Source organism: Vulpes lagopus, chromosome 18 (genome assembly GCF_018345385.1).
Source record: "Vulpes lagopus strain Blue_001 chromosome 18, ASM1834538v1, whole genome shotgun sequence".
Taxonomy (NCBI): Eukaryota; Metazoa; Chordata; class Mammalia; order Carnivora; family Canidae; genus Vulpes; species Vulpes lagopus.
The window spans coordinates 8,672,660-8,685,814 of record NC_054841.1 but is presented as its reverse complement, the minus strand read 5'-3'; the positions used below and the strand labels follow the sequence as shown (position 1 = coordinate 8,685,814).

Genomic DNA, 13,155 nt, shown 5'->3' with positions numbered 1-13,155 from the left:
AGACGCAGAAACAGCACTTGCCAAGGACATGAGGCAGGAAAAGGTTGATGCATTTGATGGACTTAAGTCCATGTGGTTGTGGATTCTGAAAGGCTGGAAGGGGTCATATTATGAAAGGGACTTGTAGATACATAAGCCATTTGGGACTTAATTCTGAAAGCAATGGGATCTTATCAAAGAAAGGAGTATATACAGAGCCCTAGGTGCCATTTCTGAGTTTTGATTATTTGTATTAGGGAGAATACTGGCATTCCTAAGAGACCAAAGGCTCAGAGGTGAGCAGAGAGGTGCATTTTGGTGGAAAGGCTGGCAAGGGGACAGGAATGATGTGACCGAGTGGAAGTAGTCCCTAAGGAAGTGGAGATGTGGGACCTCAAGCTTGGCAGAAAGATCAGTGATGAAGATCATGCTGTAGGGTTCATCTATACGCTTGAAGCCAGGAGAATGAGCCAGTCCTCTGAGAAAAATGAATTAGAGGAGAAAGATTGACAAGGCCAGAGCCCTGGGACCTGTCCCCATTTGAGGACCCTCTTGAGATGATCCAGAGATGGAAAAGCCCATCAGAAAGGAGGACAACTCAGGAGGGTTAGGCCCATGGAAGCCAAGAATGAGTCACTAAGAAGGGGCAGTGGACACATTAAATGCTGCACAAAGGTCAAACAAAAACAAAGCCTGACAAAAGGCCAGTAAGCGTGGCAATTAATAGATCATTCGTTATCTCTGAAAAGGAGGTTAGTGACTAATGTTTGGATTACATCACCTTGGACAAAATTAATAACAAATTTCCTGATATTCACTTGCGACGATGCAATGGAAATTGGCTGTTCACTCTGCCTGTCTTTTCTGAAATTTCTCAAATTTGCACACACTCTAATCTCCTCTGAGTACTGCAGCAGAAAATTGAAATGTGCCCTGTGTGCAATGTGGGTAAGTGTCTGTTACCCAACCCCAGACCTCTTAGGTGTTTGGAACGTCGACTTAGTGCATAGGCACAGAGTTGACACAACTGTTTCAGAGTGGGGCCATCAGAAGAGAGGAAAAGGGAAGTGAGAAGGTTTTATATCAATTACTAATCCAGCTTTATGCTACAAAATCTGTGTACTCGTGCTTACAAAGAGACATTTCTGTAAACCTAAGATCTAAACCCCCCCAAAGATCTAAAAACATGTGAGGAAGGAGTTTTGCTGTTAGGGAGATCACTCAAAATAGAGAGTATAACATGAATTTTAGCATTTCGTTTCAGTTACATCTATTCCTTTGAAAAAAGACTTAGGAATTTTGTAGTTAAAATCTCATGTAATACTTGTTCATGGTAAGAAGTTTTCCAAGTCCGAGGAATTATAATGTGCTGACACATAATAGATCCTCATTAAATATTTCTTGAATGAATGAATGAAAAGAAACAAAATGGTACAAAGTAAAAGTGGATCGGAGGAAATCTGTCATACTCAGGATTTTGTAGCCATGTTAATAATATTGTATTTGATCTCTAAGCATTGGGAAGTTAATAGATTTTTAATCAGGGGATTATATAAGTAAATTACCTTTGGAAAATATTGCTCTGGCTACATTTACTGGATGCATGGGAGTGGGATGTGGCCAAATGCAAAGATGCCAGTGAGGTATATCAGTAGGAAGCTGGGGGGAAAGATAGCTTAAGTTAGGCTCCTGGCAATGGCATTACAAAGAATTGAGATATATTTTGTAGGTAAAATCAGTAGACTTGGGTATTTGTCTAACCTAAAGGGAGATTGCAATTGGTAGAAGGGGACTGTTAAGTGTGAGATGCTTTTGAAATGTTCAAGGGATGTGAGGAACAGCAGTTGGTGGTCATCTAGACCTTGGCTTGGTACTTGTGTGTGCTGACCTGAAAGTCCCAGCAAATAGGATGCAATAAATGCCACTGTAGAAGATGAGTGTATCTAGAGAGAGATTATAAAAGAAAAACAACACCACCAAGTCCCGGAGAAGGACAATATTTAAAGTTAGAAAGGAGAAAGAATCCACAAAAAGACACAGAATGAGCTTTCGGGGAGCTTGGAAGAAAATCAAGACAGGGTAATTTTTAAGACAGGAGGCAAATAGAAGAGAGTGTTTCAAGTGGGGAGAGGTCAGGAAAGGTACAAGCTGAAAAAGTGCCCACTGGACCAGACCACGTGGGACTCTTGGGTGAACTAGGCAAAAGCATTTGAGATAGACAGTTGGGAGGAAAAGCCAGATTGTGCGGGGTTGATAAATAAACGGGAGGTGAGCGTTAGAGACGGCAGTGTGGACATCTCGCATGGTTTCCAGATGAAAGTGAGTCATATATAAGTCACCTGAGTTCTACAGGGACAGAACAGTCCTGTGGACTAGGGACACAAAAAAAGGAAAAGTCAGGGATGCAAAGTTTCCAAAGCCTTCAGGTGCCAAGTTTGGTCTGTGCCAGGTACTGTTGCAAACAGCTGGATTGTGTGCCAATCTGCCTAACAACGTGAGTATCAATGGACTCACACTGGTAATAAAGTGATAACAATCATATAAATAAAAATGACCACCTAAGGAGGGTTGACTCTGTGCCCTGTACCATGCTGACATCCTATACCCAATATCTCATTGGATTCTCACGACAGCACCAAGAGATAGTTTTATTAACCCCTTGTTACAGAAGAGAGAATCCAGGCCTACTGACGACGGCAAGTGTCTAAGAACACACAGCTCTAAGTGGGACCAGGAATCTGATTGGTCTGATTCCAAAGTCCAAGTCCAGCATTAGGCCGAACGGTCTCCTCTAGTTGTGGCTGCCCAAAGAGAACTCACTGTCTAGTTAACTAGAAATCTGACTGCATTTCCTTTTTTTTTTTAATTTTTTTTTAATTTATTTATGATACGCACACAGTGAGAGAGAGAGAGAGAGAGTCAGAGACACAGGCAGAGGGAGAAGCAGGCTCCATGCACCGGGAGCCCGACGTGGGATTCGATCCCGGGTCTCCAGGATCGCGCCCCGGGCCAAAGGCAGGCGCTAAACCGCTGCGCCACCCAGGGATCCCTCTGACTGCATTTCCAAACGTGTTCAGTTTACCTACTTTGATAAGAAGCATTAAGACTTGAAAAAACAATTGCATAGTATGACTTCAATCTTAAATGAGTTAATATATCCAGAGCTCATATAGTCCAGACACACAGTGAGCCTTGTCTAGGTGTTATCTATTATCACTTACTAAAAAGCTCTTGGAGGTGGGGTTGGGGGGTGCCTGGCCGGCTCAGTGGGTAGAGCATGCAACTCTTGATCCCAGGGTCATGAGCTCAAGCCTCACGTTGGGTATAGAGATCGCTTGCAAAGGAGAAAAAAGTAAAAGGTTCTGGAGAGAGATGGGTTTGCCCTTCTCCAGGGCTAATCAAACACTGTGGAGACTAATACCACCTCCCCCTGCCCACCACCAAAGGGCAGCTTAATTCTTCTTACAGAGTCATTTTCAATTTCTACTTAAGGAAAAGGATGGTGTTTCCTGGCTTTGTTCTTAAACTCATTACAGGAAATGATATTGTTGTAGGCGAGGACAAAGGTACAATGTAAAAACATTTAACAAATGCATGGAGTCATCTATTAACATTGTAGGAAAGCCCTTCACAGTCATATCCTTTTTGCTGATCTAGAGCAGCAAAAAGATTGGCAGTCTCTCTAAATCCAACCCTTATGAGCTTGGGGTTGAATTTGACCCCAGTTTAATTGAGGTAGCAGTGGAAGTCAAGGGACGATGACACTTCTTGAGTACCTACTGTGTTTTTACCAACGTTAGCTAATTTAATCCTTGTAATAGTATGAGCTCATACTATTATAATGCTTCTTTCGAAAATAGGAATTTGTTCCAACCTGATTGGTACATTGCGAGCATAATGTGGATTTTGCCTTTGCCTATGTTTGATTTTACCTGTGAGAAAAGTTAGGTGAACATAGAAAACTGCATCCAGCTGAACTGAGCTATGTAGAGATACACAAAAGGCAAACACAATGAGGCAATGTCTCAAACACATACCAGTGGCCTCAGGTGTGCTGCGAACCACACCCATGCATATCCGGTGTTTCAACTCCACTGGATTTCAGATAACCTTCCTCCCACCGTGTCACAGTAACATACAATAACCCTTCCGACATCTACTTCCATAAATCTTTTTTCAAGGTAAAGTGCCAAATTTATCATAGTATTAGTGTATTTTTTAACCACTTAACATGGATACAGCAATGCTACAGTTTTTATTAGGCTCTTATCTTTTTTAATTTGTTGCTGACAAAGCCATGACACCTGACTCATAGCGCCTGAGTCCACTTTTCCCATAAAGCTCTGTGGTTTTTATTGTATAATTTGGAATATCGTGGTAGCTTTTAGAAACACAGAGATGCCTTATCGGCAGAGCTGACTTTAAATAAGAATTCAACAAATATTATTGCTCATATTCCTTATTACGTGAATAAGAAGATAAGTTCAGAAAAGATGGTCACTTACCCAAGGACACCCATGACTGACACCATGTTTGTCTAATTCCATCACCCACCCTCCCCCCACTGCTAACATCTCTAAGCACGTGGAACTGGACGGTTGTTGCGAACCAGCTTCAACATTAAGAAAACTTTTCCAGAAAGATCTTAATTCAAGATAATCCACACGAGGGTCTGAATCATCTATTTATTTTTAAAATCAAGTAGGTAATCTCCTTTGTACATACTAAATGTGTCCCATTCTGCTCACACTTTAATAAATTTTTCTCATTTGTGAGAGTTGCTGAATAGAGCAAGTGAATTGTTTTACCCAGTAGGGGGTGGAGCAATAATGAAGAAGCCTCGTGATTAAGTAGAGTTGGAGCCTCTTATCTTTCTCACTGAGTGGGAGGCACCATTAGTAGTAAAAGTAATTACCTGTGTAGAACACACTGATTGCATCAAGTACCTACTATAAGCCACTAAGATAGTCATCTCAATTTTAGAGCTTCTTAAGAGATCTTCATTTGATGTTAATTTTACATTTTTAGCCAAAGTACATTATTTTTGGAAAACATTGTGTTAGCCTGACTAATTTTTTAAGCCTCTTGAAGGACTTCTTGTGCCCTGGTTGTTTGCTCATAGGTGGCCTTTCTCCAAAATGGCAGTTCCAAAGAGTACACGTTGCGAAGTTGGAAATGATAAGCTATCTAAATGTTAAAGAATCTATTTGGTGGGAGTTGATTTTACATGGGATTGAAAAACCCGTGCTCTCATCTATAAAATCACAAAGTCCATTAGGTGAAACTGCTGGGTACTTAAAGCAGTAATTCCTAAGAAATTGTCCATGCCAAATCTTGTTAGGTGTTGTATTGGATAGTTTCACTAAACTTCAAATTTGTCTCTGAAAGAAATATTAGAAACGAGGTTGCTTGATTAGATGGAGGCCAGGCCAGAGACCTGACACATAGTGGTGGTAACTCAGCAAAACCCAGCAAAGGGGTTTTGGGGGCCGGAACATTCTTCATCTTCTTCCAACTGGCTGGCAAAATGACAATGGCCGGTGCCCTAACCTTAGACCTGTAAAATGAGCAGATCATACAGGTTTCCCAGCTAAATCCAAATTTATATAAAGTTAGCTGAATTCTTTACCACTTTTGCATGTTCGGTGAGGAATCTGAACAATAACCCGGTAACCAATGGAATGCTATGCTTTTGTGTTTGTCAGCCTGTCCCTCCGTATGTATATTAACCAATTCTTACCTGAGTAGCACCAAAATATTAGCTTCCCCAGGCAAGTAAATAAGACATTATTACCTGCATTCCTGGCATATTATTTAGGCTTGTAAGTGTCTCCAACTGAATACACCTGCAAAAATTATTTTGAAGCCTCATATTTGTGTTGCTTTGGCCCATAGGGCAAAGGTTGGTGGTCCAATATACCCACTTTCCTTCTATTGCTGCCCATGTCACAAAGCCAAAAGATGATTCTCAGATTGTGATAAAGTAACCTGAAGAAAAGAACAAACAGGTTCCCAAGTAAAAAGACCAAGTTCAAATCCTGTTCTTACCATTTTTTTTTTTTTTTACCAGCTATGAGGCATTGGGTAAATTACTTAACAGATTGGAACATCAGTTTCTTCTATATAAACTGGACACAAGAGTAGTACTTGCTTGATAGGATTGCCATGAAGACTCAAATCAAATGAAACCTTGTGGAATTTTGTTTCTTTTTATTCCTGGAAGGAATCATAAGAACCTCCGGGTTGCAGGGGGGTTAGCTTCACAAAGAAGGAGTAGTGCTGCTTTGATGTCTTTTCTTTTTTTCTTCTTACCTTTCACCTTGAAAATTTTATGCTATAAGCATTTATTGTCTTTTTATCTGCTTTTGCTTTTTAATGCCTTTTATCTCAGGTGAAATCACAAGCTCTCTTTATTATTATTTTGTTCCTCAGACTTCTCGGATTTAAAAAAGCAATAAAATATTATTAAACATTAAATAAGATAATATAGGTTAGGATGTTTTTCATAATGCCTCTCACAGAATAAACATTAATCAAATTGATCACGAGTGATAATATCACCTCTGTAACTATGAAAATCTTATAATTCAAGAAGAGCAAAGAATGGTGGGATACATAGCAATTACTCTAAAGATGTTCATTTCAGCAATTCTGGTTAATTTCAGGTCCTGGAATTATGAACAAGGGTTTATATATTGGTTAAATTGCTTTATGACGAATTACAGAGAACTCTTAGAATTACTTTTGTACCAGAATTATGTTGTATTAAGAGTGTTTAAAGCAATCTGGACATTCAAGTGGACTTTATGTTTTTTTTTCCTTTTCTTTTCCACTGAGATTTTCACTATTTTGCATTAGTTACATTAAGATGCAACCTAAGAACATGTCATTAGCTAAAAACTGAATGCTGCTGAGGCACCTGGGTGGCTCAGTCAGTTAAGCATCTGCCTTCAGTTCAGGTCATGATCCCGGGGTCCTGGGATCGAGTTCCGTATCAGGCTCCCTGATCCACAGGGAGGCTGCTTCTCCTTCTGCCTCTGCCTCTGTTTCTCACGAATAAATAAATCAAATCTTTTCAAAACAAAACAAAAAACCTGAGAGGTGCTGCTGTCCCTACAGAGAACAAGTAACAAGTTTGTTGATGAAACGTGTACCTATTTGGCTAGTGAGGTACATTCTGCTCCTAGGCGAGGATTTTTGAGCAAGAAGAGAGGTGGCCTGAGTAGGGCTTTCAAAATATGTCCATTGTATTGGTCCTCTGTAAGTGATTGTTGAAGGAATTTCCTTCAGGCACAATAATGAACTGCCCTTGATGGCCCAGCCCATCACGTAGGAGCGTGAAACAGCTTCCATCCTTCCAAACAACTATTCATAGGCAGTCCTTGTTTCACATAGTACTGTGCCAACTAAGACTGGGGGTGCCAATATCATCTCTTCACTTTGCTCAGGTCCATGGTTGCTGAGATGCCATATAAAGTGAGGGCTGCCTGTATTTAGTACTTACCTTATGCCCATACTTCTTCTAGGGCCTGGGGATATAACAATCAAATGATCAAATATTTCTACCTAAGAATACTTAGCTCAAGTACAGTAGAAAGAAAATGAAGAGAAGTAGATACACAGTGTGTTCGGTGGGAAATGCAAAGGAAAAAAACCCAAAGAAGCTGGTAGAGGAAGAGTCAGGGGGAAAGGGTGAAGGGCCAAGGTGAGAGAGGATGCCCAGGGACAGTCCTCCTGAGGGAGGGACCTATGAGTAGACACAAAGGAAGTAAGGGAGCAAGCCGTGTGGATATCTGAAGGAAGAGGATTCATAAGCTCAGCTCCTCATATGGGCTCAGCTTCATGTTCTTTTCTGGGAAATAGCTTTGCATGAATGGAGAGAAAAGTGGAGCTTGGTGGGAAAAGGAAATTCTTTTGTCCGGGATCAGCAGTTCTTCCAAGCAAACATATGGCTACTCTAAGAGAGATTTCCAAAAGAATCTTCCACCCCCGAGGCCAAGCCTGTACCTGTCCTATTTGAGTGTACGCTTTTCCAAATACAGACAGTTACTTACGAACTTGATCACCGCACACTAGTCCCTTAGTGAACTCTACAACCATTTGTGATTCGTACGCCTTGGATCCTTACCCGAAAATGCTGTTGCTTAGTTCTGATATGTGGCTGGCTGGAACTCAGAACCCCTGATGCAAGGGCTCAGTCTCCCCCTATTGACACACTTTTTAAAGATTGTAGATGGAGGTTTTAATTACATCATGGGAACCCCTCCCCTTTTTTGCTGAGTGTACAGCCTAATTCACAACATGCTTCTGACTTGTGTCTCTTATAAAAGAAGGTTCCGGAACTGGGGCTTGCAAGGGCTTACAGCTCTCAATAAAGCTTTTGGAAGGGACTTTCTCTTTTTGTTCTCTTTGGTGTATTTTAATGGCTTCTTCCGGCTTCTTTTTTAGAGAAAAAAGTAGTAAGTCTATTGAGTGAGCAATAGACAGGGACCTAAGTGACTAACACATTGTCATATTGGCCGCATATGCCACCTCTGCTGATGGGTTTACCTGAGGACAGGTAAATCCCTTTGGCATTTGGCTTGGCCAAAGATTTTGTACCTGCCATTTTGATAATAGGACACTTCAGTAATTTTTGGACTAAAGCTCCAGGAAGAGGAACAAAATACTTCTCTCCCCTAGGCCTTTCCCTAGCTGTTCTGACTGGCATTCCCTTTCAACATTTACTTAGACTTCATCCCCTCTTGGAAGCACTCCATGACCCCATCTTGTGCAGCAGAATCGGGTTTCCTCCTCTTTTGTCTCACGAGATCCTGGTCCTCATCCTCATCTTCATCCTCATCCTCACCCCCTATGGCTATTTCTTGTCCATTTCCTACGGTGGACAGTGAGCTTCTTGAAGGCACTACTGGGGCTCGTTTCACTTAAAGTTTTTAGTAGGCACCTACTACATGCAGATTTTAAACCTCAAAAGTGAACAGGACAAATATATTTCTGCCCTCATGGAACTTACAGTCTATGCGCCTTGAGGGACATGAAGGAAATCATCACAGCAGGCAACTGCAGTGACTAATTTTTTTCAGGCCAGTGAAGGAAAAGTTCTAGGCCTACAAGGTCCTGTTGGCTTCTGTCTCTCAGACAGCTATAGCAAAAAACTCAGCCTTCAGTGAATATTTGATTTAAATCAAACAAGGATAGACCAATGTTAACCCTTCCTTCCACCAGTATTAACTCCTCATAGTTTCTAAATGGTGCGTCGTAGATGCCTTTGTTCTGCTGAATTGACAACTTTATCCCCAAAGCGCAAATGAATAACTAGATAAAAACATTTTTTTTTAAAGATTTCTATCTAAATGGAGATTTTATGGCTTTCAGAAACCTTTAAAACCTTCCCTCTCCCCCATGTGAATTCCACTATGGATTGAGGTATGGCATTTTTTCAATGTCTGATTTATGCCCGGCGACAACTGAGCTTCCATAATTAATTGAAGCCTCTGTCTGAGGAAGAGAGTATTCTGGAATGTCTGAGGCCCGTGGATTCCATCCAGAATACCACACAGCAGCTCAGAGACTCCCCCACTGTCACTCAACTCTATCAGCTTCCAGGCCTGTTTGTGCAATGTTGTTTTTCGGCTTCCAGATTTATTGGGACACTGAGTTGTAGGGACAGCAGCTGGGTGGTTCTGCACTCCTCACCTGATTGGGGGGGGCCCGTGGGGTCAGCACCTCCAGCCTCCCCCCACACACACACACACACCTCACACTGCAGAGAGAGCAGCCTGGAGCTTCCCAAGGCTCAACTCAATCTCCTCCTTCTTGCCCCTGGCACTCTGCAATCCACTGCTCTCCTCCAGGATACCTTTTTAAATCTCCCCATTATGTTCAACAGCATGTCAGCTGAGAGTTTGGGCTTACGAGATCATGTCCAATGGGCCAAAGTGTCTAAAATAAATGTTAGCTCATAAAACATACGTGGTACATCTGTGGGGCCCAAGCAAAGGCCACACAGAGGCAAAAAAAAAAAAAAAAAAAATTAAGTGAGCTTGTGTAACCTGGCAGTGACAGGTACAGAGATGGATTTTTTTTTTTTTTTTTTTTTTTTTTTTGTTACCAGAGTTCTTTCAACTGCTAGGCAAAAGGGAATATACATTTTGCTCCATGGTGGAAAGTGACGAATCTGGATTTTTCCAAGACCTGGAAAGCCAGTCTTCATAAATGCATTCATTTCTTCAACAGGCCTTTATTAAATTTAAAGGACATTGAACGTAAATGTTTTTCACAAATTATGTCAAACACTTAAAACATTATTTGGGAACGTTAGACTTCCGTTGTTAACTCAAAACAACGATGTTCATAGAGCACATCCTGGTATTGGCCAGTATGGAGTTTGCCTAAATCTAGTACTTCATACAAGCTTAGCCATTAATCCTTCCTAAAATTCAATGATTATGATTCAAAGTTATAAGCTTAAGCAAATCTATGTAATGCACCAGATAACTTTTTCAAATACAAAACATGTATGCCAGAAAAGAAATAATAAAAATGTATGTAAATTATGCTGAAGGGCTCCATGAAAAGGCTGTCTATATACAGATGCATTTCACCTGAGAAAACACACACGCGCGCGCACACACACACACGCATGCACACCATCTAACAGTGGCACCATTACGTTCTCTTAGTTATGTTACATGGCAAACTGCAGATTTATAAATGTCATTCTATTATGTATGAACTGAAAAAAAATATATATATATTAAAAAGAAAAATGTCCTTGAAGACACAGGGGAGTGGAATGTGCCTGTGTTACGTGACTAGGAAAGCTTTGCCCTTGAGGGACCCAGGGCCCAGTTGGGAAAACTGACATTAACCATGTAAGCAAATAAATATGATTTTCAGGCAGTGATGACAGCTATAAAGATAACATGCCAGATCATGGGACAGAGGGCCATCTGAGAAGTCTCCGATGAGGTGATACTCTAGATGAGTCCCGAAGAGTGAGAATGAGCTGTCCAGATGAAGACAGGGAAAGAACCTTCTGGTCAATGGAAACAGTGAATGTGCAGGCCCTGCTGAGAAAGGTGTGGGGAAGTCCAGGGGGTGCAGCCTTCGCAGCTTCGTCTGGGGTGAGTGAGTGGTGTGGATGGAGGCCGGGAAGGGGCAGCAGGAACAGGTGTGCAGACACTGGAAGGCCATGACACAGAATCAATGTTCCTTCCAGCTGAAGGATTTTAAGCCGTGGAGCACAGTCATGAGCCTTGGCCCAGGCTGGAATCCAGAACATCTCCGTAAGACTAAGGAACACCACTTCTCTACTCGACAGGGCGACTAGAAACTAGTCCTCCAGGGACGCCAAGACCACAAACACAGGTGTGCTCCGGGTGGCTTCCTCAGCATCTTAACATAACTGGCGGCAATAATTTTGCCTTGGATTTGCAGAATAAACAAAGGCTTTGTCGAGCTTCTAGTTTGAGGTAATAAGTCACTAATGCTGTGTTTGCACACTCCTCAACCGCCACGCAGTGTGGGCCCTTTCTGTAGCTGAACTCCACTTTTTGTTTGCTGGCTTGTTTTAAACATGTCATGTTTTCATATAAGAAAACACACATACACGCCTGGTACCATTTAATATTTAATTCAAATAAATTGCTTACCATATCAAATAAAATGTTTACATGTATAAATTTTTATATTCCCTCCGAGTTTGGTTGTTTTGTTTTGTTTTGTTTTGTTTTGTTTTGTTTTTTTTTGGAAGATATGTGAGTCCCTGATAGTACACAGTGGCATTTTAAATGGTACACAGATAAATTTCTTAACAATTCAGTTGTAATGTATTCAATGTGTAATATTCATATAAAATGAGGGCCAAATCAAACCAGCAATTTTGCAGCTCTTATCGCTAGATTGTCACTGTCACTTCTAATATAAAATTCACTGTTCAAATACATTTATTTAAGAAATGAGTTTATGTTAAAGAAAGAAAGAATAATAGTATGGGGGGTTACTCATATCACAGCAACACTGGACAGTGCAGTTATGCTGAGGTCTGCAGGACACGGTCCCCTGGAAGGAATTTTGTGGTCACCAGGCGTTTCTCCCAAGTTTGTGCGCCCTCCCAATTTTCTCTCTGATGTGGAATGCCTGTCAAGCTGAGAGCAAAGCCATAGATTCAAGTTGCTTTGCTCAACGGTGGTTTAAATCATATTTCAAATTTGCCTGCTACTTAAATCACCCATTTATATTCTGACTCTTTCTTATTAAATTTTGCAATATGATTATAGTTTAGGTGCAAGGCAATCACATTCATTGGAAGACCCATCCATGCCTTTAAGTTGGATTTTTGAAAAACCAAAAATATCCAGAAGGAAATGAGACACTGTTGATATAAACACAACATTTCCACCTAATGTGGATAAAGCACTTCGTTATAGTGTAGCTCAGATGTTCCCGGACTATGTGACAAACACCATGTGTCTGTGGGTTCACCAGGGGAGGGCCTCTTGACGTCAATTCTAACTTTATACAGAGAGACCTTAGTAGCGTTGGAAGCCAACCTAGTTACCACTCCATATTGTCACATCCATTTTGTTGATATGTAAACTGAGTCAAGCAGCAACTGAAGCTTCCTCCAGAGTTCAAAGCCAGGATTTACTCACTGCCACAGCCCCAGTTACCGGAAGGCATTTCTTTGGTCAACTTGAGTCTTGTGTTAGCTGTTGATTCTGATCTGTTTGACAAAGAAAGTGTGTGGGTTGCTAGTCGATTTTTCCCTCAAGACAGCCTAACAAACAAGGTATTACCTGGGGGATAGATGTTAGCCATGGGAAAAAGGAAATTCTATTCCCTTGTATGATGCTGACTGTCACATGCTGTCATTAGTTCCTTCTGAAACACTTCTTGGAAACATTTCTCTCCCGCTTGTAATTGGTATATTGCTGTATTTTTTTTTTAATTATTTTTAAGCCCTAGGTAAAGGTAAGGAAAAACAAAACACTGCATGAGAACAGAGTGGGAAAAGGATCTGAGAAGCAGTGGTCAAAATGACATCCCAGCACAATGATACTGATGATAAAGTGTCTTATTATATTGTGTTCATTTCAGACATTCTACTGGCAAGAAAACACTTCATGTCTGAAGAGGGCTTGACCAAGGCTTGGCAAACTTTTGCCGTGGAGA

General features: G+C 41.1%; 1 protein-coding gene and 1 long non-coding RNA gene across 4 annotated transcripts in view; one reads left to right on the top strand and one right to left on the bottom strand.

Annotated features, from left to right (window-relative positions):
• Window positions 1-13,155, top strand: part of TSHZ2 (teashirt zinc finger homeobox 2) — a 445,080-nt gene that overhangs the window by 96,737 nt on the left and 335,188 nt on the right. The gene's annotated exons all lie outside the window — the stretch shown is intronic.
• LOC121477742 overlaps window positions 10,275-13,155 on the bottom strand; it is a 29,610-nt gene continuing 26,729 nt past the window's right edge. The window contains exon 4 of the long non-coding RNA XR_005984353.1: window positions 10,275-12,706. This is a non-coding gene — a long non-coding RNA (uncharacterized LOC121477742). The remainder of the gene's footprint in view (window positions 12,707-13,155) is intronic.